The sequence below is a fragment of the Hemiscyllium ocellatum genome, chromosome 13 (assembly GCF_020745735.1).
Source record: "Hemiscyllium ocellatum isolate sHemOce1 chromosome 13, sHemOce1.pat.X.cur, whole genome shotgun sequence".
Taxonomy (NCBI): Eukaryota; Metazoa; Chordata; class Chondrichthyes; order Orectolobiformes; family Hemiscylliidae; genus Hemiscyllium; species Hemiscyllium ocellatum.
The window spans coordinates 51,328,679-51,338,216 of NC_083413.1; positions in this window are offsets into that span (position 1 = coordinate 51,328,679).

Here is a 9,538-nt window from a genome sequence, read left to right on the forward strand (position 1 = left end):
GTTGTCATAGACGTTGATGCTGTTGTCTAAACTGTGTAAAAGTAAGGAAAAATCTCTGTTTCTGCCCTTTTTATTTAGACTAAACAGCGTTTACTATTAGAAATTAAAATGGTGTAAATTTGTCTGATCTTATTAATAACTTATGATAACAATAGATTTTTAACATCATAATCTGATTCAACCCAGTAAACAACCATTCAACCTATTGTGTGCTATTTGTTGACTAAGAAATTCAATTACTCCCACAAACCAAGATGAAAAACACAAGAATTTGAAATTTGCATCTTTATAAATTACTGTCTTCAAATTTTCGTAGAAGTGCAACAAACACATAATGGGTGAGACTTTGCTTGAGCAGATTTTCTCCTGGTATAATCAAGAGTGTGTTGCTGGAAAAGCACAGCAGGTCAGGCAGCATCTGAGGAGCAGGAAAATCGACATTTCAGACAAGAGCCTTTTATCAGGAATACTCTTAATAATGAAACTTCTTTCTGCACCCTTCAGCTCAAAAATGTTTTTTGCCAGCAGTGTGAACTGGTAATGTGTTGAGGGAACTAAGACATCTGGGATCAATGGGGTACCTTCTCAGCTGAAGAGATTTAACAGTTGAAAAGGAATCAGGGAAAAGTGAGGAGGGTGAATGTGGTTGATACAAAGGATACAAATCAAAAACAAAAAGGAAGGAATGGAAAGAAAGATTGGCAAAAAAAAGTAAAAGAAAGGTGGGAAAAAAAACAACAAATTCTGCAACAACAATTCATTATCTAACTTGACCAGCTTGATCAGCTGTGTTAGGACATCTCTGTAGCGAGTGGGACTTGAACCTGGGCTTTCTGGCTCAGAGGTGGGGAAGCTACCACTGTGTCAGAAGAGCCCCACTCAACATTTTTAATGAGAGATTTATTGGTAGTAATTAACAATTATCACATTGAAGAATTTTGTAGTTAGCTATTGGACATAACATTCTTTAGCAAATTTTCATGGACAATTATTATGTGAAATTGCAAAAACTTTATAAAAAAATACAGTTTAAGTGAGAGATCCAATTGTAGTGAAACTAATGTGCAGTTACGCTGATTCACAACTTACTCGGTGTTGTTTCCTTCCCACATCAGTTTAATGAATTATCTCTTTAGTTTAAATTACTTGATTATTACTTTAAAAAAATCAGAGTACTGTTATCATTAATTTGACCTGCTATGAAGAAAATGTTCACAGAAATTGTCTTATTTAGCAAACAACTGGGTTCAGGTGATACTGGTAAATTGCATGTTGTCAATTTATGACAGCTAATGCACTGCTGCATGTAGATGGTGACATTCCATCTTCACATGCTGCAGTGATAGCTTTACGTTGAGACTCCTCCCAGTTAGTGTCACCTGATGATCCATTTCTTCCACTGGGTGTGCAACTTCAATTATGACACGCAGCACCTGTTTACAGACTGTGGGAGTCTTCAGGTATCCCTCAGGATATCTCTTTCTTTCACCAGGACTTGATCAATATCTGGAATGTGCATCAAGAGTAGTGGCAGTTACAGAGAGCTCCTCCATCTTCAACGTAGATTCAAGTTGCTGCCAGAAGGGTCGCCTATGGCCATAGGGGTGACCAGAGTCTGAGACAAGCTGAGAGGCTAAGGCCTGGCTTGGATGTTGCCACAGAAATTGGTGAGCAGATTAACCAGATTGTAGCCAAAGCTATCTGTTGCCTGCAAAAAGCTCCTACCCCCACAAACTGCACCGGTTAGAGAGTGCTGAATTATGCAGTTGTCTGCTGTCTGCATGTAGCCCTGAAAGAACTTCTGTCAGGAGTTTAAACCACCTCGTGCAAATGTAAAAACCTCCTCTTATCCATCTGCTTTGTTAACCTTTTGTCATACAGTATGGTGGAGTCTGTGGACAGTGTGCATGTTTGTGATGAGTGGATACATTTTTAGTTATTTAAAAAAAACTCTTGTTTATTTTTGTTGTGCTTCAGCCCGACACTCCTTATATTGGGGTTCCCGGTGTGGTGGGAGGCGGACATGTTGGAGGGATTCCTCATGGATGGAGGGGGGAGGCCTTATTTCTCTATCCAATTTAATTTTTGTTCAGTGCCGTTCCCCTCCTTATTTTTTCCTCACTTATTTGTTGTTGCACTGCCTGTGATGGACTGTGCTTGTAAACTTTTCTTTTAATTAGAAACATTGGTAATTTAGTGGCAGGGGTGAAAACATATTCAGAGCTGTGTAATAGTGTTTTTGGATAATAAAATGAGCTTGAGCGGGCTGTTGTGACACAATAGTGATATCCCTACTTCTGAGCCAGAAAGCTGGGTTCAAATCCTAACTGTTCCACAGGTGTATAACCCCATCTCCTGAATGGGTTCATTAGAGGGTGTAGACATGCATTCAGCATCTTATGCAACTCACTGGTCAAGGTCTGATTTCAGTTCTTCCTGGCTCCTAATCTCATTCAAGTGATTTTGATTCATGTGCTTTCATGAAGGTTTTATATTCAATAATTTGTGTGGAGTTACATTTGAAGGATTCTGAATACCTGCATTATCTTAAGAGGTGCAATGAATGATATTTGAACATTTTTTAGGGAGGCATTTTTTGGCAGTCACAAGTCTTGTGATAATGGCTTGCTTGCTAGAGATTATCTGTCTGGGAATATGACTCGATATGTGTGTCTCTGGACAAGCACAGCACTTCAGGCAGCATCTAAGGAGCAGGAGAGTTGACATTTCTGGCATAAGCCCCTCATCAGGAATATGGCGGTGGGGGGGCGGGGCGGGGGGGGGGGGGAGGGGAGTAGGCTAGGTGGAGCGGGTTGCAAGGGGTCTGAAAAATTAATAGGAGGGTGGGGTGGGGCTGGGGGGAAGGTAGCTAGGAAGGCAGGTGAATGCAAGTGGGGGGTGATTGTGATTGGTCGGTGGGGAACGTGGAGCGGATAGGTAGGAAGGAAGATGGACATGTTGGACAGGTCAAGAAGGTAATACAGAGTTGGAGGGTTGGATCTGGGATGAGGTATGGGGAGGGGAGATTTGGAAACTAGTGAAGTCAACATTGATGTCATGTGGTTGAAGAGTCCCAAGACTGAAGATGAGGCATTCTTTCTCCAGTTGTTGGGTGGTTTGGATTTGGCAGTGGAGGAGGCCCAGGGCTTGCATAACCTTGGTAGAGTGGGAGGGGGAGTTGAAATAGTTGACCACAGGTTGGTGGGGTTGTTTGGTGCGTGTCCCAGAGATGTTCCCTGAAACGTTCCATGGGTTGGCGTGCTGTCTCCCTGATGTAGAGAAAACTACATCGAGAGCAACAGACACAGTAGATGAGGTGGGTGGATATGCAGGAAAATCTCTGCGGAAGGATCCTTTGGGGCCTTGGACGGAGGTGAGGGGGATGGTCTGGGTGCAGGTTTTACAGCTCTTGCGGTGGCAAGGGAAGGTGCTGGGTGTGGAGTGTGTGTTAGTGGGGAGCATGGGCCTAACAAGGGAGTCGCAGAGGGAAAGGTCTCTGTGGTATACTGATGGGGGTGAGGAAGGAAATATATTTCTGGTGGTAGGGTCTGATTGGAGGTGGCGGAGAAGATGGAGGATAATACACTGTATCTGGAGATTAGTGGGGTGGAAGGTGAGAGCCAGGGGTTCTATCCTTATTGCAGTTGGAGGGATGGGGTTCAAGGGCAGAGGTGTGAGAAGTGGAGGAAATGCGCTGGAGGACATTGTTGATCACGTGGAAGGGAAATTTCAGTCCTTGAAGTAGGAGGGCACCTGGGATGTCCTGGAGTGGAATTGCTCCTCCTGGGGGCAGAGGAATTGGGAGTAAGGGTTTGTGTTTTTACAGGAGTGTGGGTGGGATTAGGTGTAGTCCAGGTAGCTGTGGGAATTGGTGGGTTTGAAGCAGATGTCCATGTTGGATTGGTTGCTGAAAATGGAGACAAAAAGGCCCAGAAAGTGGAGGGAGATGTCTGAGATGGTCAGGTGAACTTGAGGTCAGGGTGGAAGGTATTCATGAAGTTGATGAACTGTTCAACCTCTGACTGGTGCTGATACAATCATTAATGCAGCTGAGAAAGTGGTGGGGGTTGGAGGTGGTGTAACTGCAGAAGATGGACTGTTCCACATATCCTATGAAGAAGTAGGCATAGCTGGTGCCCATGTGGGTGCCCTTTGGTTTGAAATAAATCGAAGGATTCAAAGCAAAATTGTTGAGGGTGAGGACCAGTTCCGCAATTGAATGAGTGTGTCGGTGGAGGGGTACTGGCTGGGTTGGCGGGATAGAAAGAAACTGAGGGCTTGGAGACCTTCACCACATCAGATGGAATGTATAGGAAAGATAAGATGGTGAAGGCAAGCAAAATGAAAATCATGAAAGAGGTGGATGGCATGGATTTTTCCTGAATGTCTGCGGGGAGTTCCTGGACCAAGGGGACAGGACAGTGTCGAGATATAAGGAGATAAATTCAGTGGGGCAAGAGCAGGCAGACATAATACATCAACCGGGGCAGTCAGGTTTGTGGATTTGGGTAAGAGGTAGAAGTAGCTGGTGCGGCATTCTGGAACAATGAGGTTCGAGGCTGTGAATGGGAGATCTCCTGAGGTGATGAGGTTGTGGATGGACTGGGAGATGATGGTTTGGTTGATGGGAGGTGATGTCGTGGTTGGGGGGGGGGGGGGGGATCAGTAGGCGGAGCTGTCTGTGAGTTGGCACCTGGCTTCAGCGATGTTGAGGTTGCGGCAATCTACCACTGTGCATATTACTGTCAAGTTCCAATTTCTACAATGGTTATTATTTGGAATAATTGGGGAGAAGTCTTCTGACAGAAGGAAGCTTCTCAGCTCTTTGTTCCTGTTTCTGGGAAATAAACCTAGTCATGGATCCAGCGTGGTACCTGGAGTCCTGGTTCAGCCTTTGAAAGAGATTGTTAATGTTTCCTGAATGACTGCAAAGGTCATCAGTGACAACATGATGTGTTCAACATATATCTTTGTACACCAGAATATCAAACCGACAGCCATCAAGTCATCTTTAATCTTATCCATTTACCTTAAAGAACAATTGTAATTTTTATTTTATCTCTGCAGAAGAAAATTTGTTTCTTTTTCTCCCTTTCCATTTACCATTTGTTAATGTGCATTTTGGATTATTTAGAAAGGTAAATATTCATTTTTTCATCTGACAGACTGAGTGTTAAACAGTTTTGTAGCACGTGGAATAAGTTTTGTCTTGTAATAAATCAATAATTTTGTATCTGTTAAAATAAAAACTTGGTTAGATCTTTTTATTTCAAGTCTAATGCAGTCATATTTGAAACTCAGCATAACAATTACTTTTAATTTGGGACTTGTGAGATAAGAAAAATGTAGTGCACTCCTCCTATTATGGTCATAACAGTGAGAAGTTTGAGTTTCAGTAAGCTGAATAATTCCTGAGGAACATGACCTTTTTTTTGTTCGCTTTTGCTCGATAACACTCAAAATAGGGATTCCAGCTCATTTTAGCTCTTCCTTAATGAAAGGATACAGACTCTCTTCTGGTACCTGTACAAATTGAGCTGCAATCATGCTATATGCCAAATAGGCTGAAACCTGTAGCCATCATGGACTGTATAGCTCTATTACTTGCTGTGTAAATTTACTGAACCTGGGCATAGCTCATGTTGTCTATTCGTAAACATTCCCATAAACTGAATGATTACTTTGTGCCTATTTCTGTCAGTTTCCACAGGAACATCACATGTTCAAGACAATCTGCAAAGTCCAAAACCACCAGTTGAAATTCATTTTAAAGAACACAACATGAGCTACTTGGAGAAACTCCTGCTGAAAAAGTACAGAAGGTATCGTCAGTTTGTTCAGCTTGATTTTGCAGTTCTCTATCATTTGAAAAAAAAGAAAAAAAAGTAATTACCTAATTGTCAGATTGACTAAAAAGGTTAATAATGTCAAAAAAGTGATACTTTAGGATCAAGTGATCTGGAGCACTTGGTCCTAATTGATGTGTTGTGGTTTAAGTAAAAATAGAATGTTCAAACAAAGCACTTGACAAATATTCCATCAGAAATTTTAATTGATGAATATACATTAAGTTGAAATGTAATAAAATTAAACAGTTAATTTTAAACATTTCTTGCTTTTAAATTTTGTTCAGGTCAAAATGCAAAATTAGTTATTGTGTGAACACACTTATCTGGAAAATTTAAGTAAAAATATGGAAGAAAGGTATTTTAAATGCACTACCGAACAACCCAATGGCCGCCTCCTTCAAAGACCACAATTTCCCCTCCGACGTGGTCGATGATGCTCTCCACCGCATCTCCTCCACTTCCCGCCCCTCCAGTCGCCACCAGGACAGAACCCCACTGGTCCTCACCTACCATCCCACCAACCTCCATATACATCGTATCATCTGTCGTCATTTCCGCCACCTCCAAATAGACCCCACCACCAGGGATATTTCCCCTCCCCACCTCTATCAGCATTCTGGAGAGACCACTCCCTCCGCGGCTCCCTCGTCAGGTCCACACCCCAAACCAACCCAACCTCCACTCTTGGCACCTTCCCTTGCAACCGCAAGAAGTGCAAAACTTGCGCCCACATCTCCCCCCTCACCTCCCTCCGAGGCCCCAATGAATTGTTCCATATCTGTCGCAAATTCACCTGCACCTCCACACACATCATTTACTGTATCTGTTACATCCGATGTGGTCTCCTCTACATTGGGGAGACAGGCCGCCTACTTGCGGAATGTTTCAGGGAACACCTCTGGGACACCCGCACCAACCAACCCAAGCGTCCTGTGGCTGAACACTTTAACTCCCCCTCCCACTCTGCCAAGGACATGCAGGTCCTTGGCCTCCTCCATCGCCAGACCCTGACCGCACAACGCCTGGAGGAAAAGTGCCTCATCTTCCGCCTAGGAACCCTCCAACCACACAGGATGAATGTAGATTTCTCCAGCTTCCTTATTTCCCCTCCCCTCACCTTATCTCAGTTCCAAACCCTGGGATTCAGCACCATCCTCTTGACCTGCAATCTTCTTCCTGACCTCTCCACCCCCACCCCTTCTTTGGCCTATTACCCTCACCCTCACCTCCTTCCACCTATTGTATTCCCAGCACCCCTCCCCCAAATCCCCTCCCCCCCTACCTTTTATCTCAGCCCGCCTGGCACACCAGCATCATTCGTGAAGAAGGGCTTATGCCCAAAACGTCGATTCTCCTGCTCCTCAGATGCTGCCTAGCCTGCTGTGTTTTTGCAGCATCACATTTTTCAATTTTAAATTCAGTGTAGAATTGGAATATGGATTCATTTTTAAGAGTTATATTTCTGATTGAACTGGGTTTGTGAGATTCTGCTGAAGTTGTGGTGTTTGGTGTACTTGCTTTCTAATTGATCAGTTAAGAAACCCATGAATCATATTTAAACGATAACATCAAGCTTTTGACATTCTGGTGGTTTCCAGTTGATCTGATTACTGGGTTTGTCCCCTGAGCTTGAATATTTGTTTTGTAGATTTTGAAAAGAATAATAACTTGAAACAAAATGCTTTGTCTTTTAGAATTCCAGTGGAATCTTTTCAGATTTCCTGTAGGACTGACTTAAGTTCCTTGTCTTCATCTCGTGAAGAAGAGAATGACCAGAAAGATGAAGAGCTACTAATAACAGGTTAGTTTTATCAAAATGTTTCACAGCTGGTGGTGATCTAACACTTCAATTATCATAGAATCTACAGCAGACCTGCCATAAATTGTATTTACCAACATTGTAATTCACATCTTGTGAAATATGAAACCACTAGTTCTTTACTCAGTATTTTTAGGAGTTGTATAACTTTCTGTATGACATGATAAATTTAGTAATAATCAGTTTGGTATCTTCACCACTCTTTCCTTATGAGTTTGAACTACATACAAGTTCCAAAACACTGTCCTTGTCTAATCAGCACACATTTTTTTTGGTGGGGAGAATGCAGACAGTAGTGGTGATTTCAGAAAAGTAAAATTCTTTGCTTTTGTTGATGAGGATCTGAAATAAATCCAGTGCTGAAAATCTCAGCAAGTGTGGCAGCAAGTATGGAGAGAGAAACAGAGTTGATGTTTTGAGTCTAATTACTCTTCAGAGAACAGTGATTTCATTCCTGATGTTTAGTGCCACACTCTAGAATGGGTCTGGCCTGTTTTCTCCACTCCTCTAGCCTAATTTCCAGCTTCTCCAGGGTATTATTTTATACATTTATCTTTGCTTCCTTGTCAACCATCTAAGGTTTTAACAGAAGCTGCTATGGGAATGTTCGTTGGAATTTTCAAAGTCTCCTTGATTCTAGACCAGTCTCTGTACATTGGAAAGTAACAAATGTTTAGAAAGAAAGGAGGGTAAATAGGCAAGGTCTTTTCCCGGGGTGGGGGAATCCAACGCTGGAGAGCATAGGTTTAAGGTGAAAGGAAAAAGATCTGAAAAGATCCTAAGAGGCAACATTTTCATGCAGAAGGTAATGTGTGCATGGAATGAGCTGTCAGATGAAGTGGTGGAGGCTGGTACAATTACAACATTCAAAAAGCATCTGAATGGATGAATTAGACCAAAAGGTCTCTTTCTGTGAGACCTAAGAAGGTCGGTAAGGAAAAGCCAGGGAACTATAGACCAGTGAGCCTGACCTCAGTGGTGGGCACGTTGTTGGAGGGAATCCTGAGCAACAGGATGTACATGTATTTGGAAAAGCAAGGACTAATTAGGGATAGTCATCATGGCTTTGTGCAAGGGAAGTCATGTTTCACAAACTTGATTGAGATTTTTGAAGAAATAACAAAGAGGATTAATGAGGACACAACGGTAGATGTGATCTGTATGGACTTCAGTAAGGCATTCGACAAGGTTCCCCATGGGGGTCTGGTGAGCTAGGTTAGATCTCATGGAATACGGGGAGAACTCACCATTTGGATAGAGAACTGGCTCAAAGGTAGAAGACAGAGGGTGGTGGTGGAGGGTTGTTTTTCAGACTGGCGGCCTGTGACCAGTGGAGTGCCACAAGGATTGGTGCTGGGTCCACTACTTTTCATCATTTTTCTAAATGATTTGGATGTGAGCATAAGAGGTATAGTTAGTAAGTTTGCAGATGACACCAAAATTGGAGGTGTAGTGGACAGTGAAGAAAGTTATCTCAGATTACAATGGGATCTTGATCAGATGAGCCAATTGACTGAGGAGAGGCAGATGGAGTTTAATTTAGATAAATATGAGGTGCTGCATTTTTGGAAAGCAAATCTTAGCAGAACTTATACACTTAATGGCAAGGCCCTAGGGAGTGTTGCTGAACAAAGAGACCTTGGAGTGCCGGTTCATAGCTCCTTGAAAGTGGATAGATAGGATAGTGAAGAAGGCGTTTGTTATGCTTTCCTTTATTGATCAGAGTATTGAGTACAGGAATTGGGAGGTCATGTTGCGACTGTACAGGACATTGGTTAGGCCACTTTTGGAATATTGCATGCAAATCTGGTGTCCTTTCTATCAGAAAGATGTTGTGAAACTTGAAAGAATTCAGAAAAGATTTACAAGG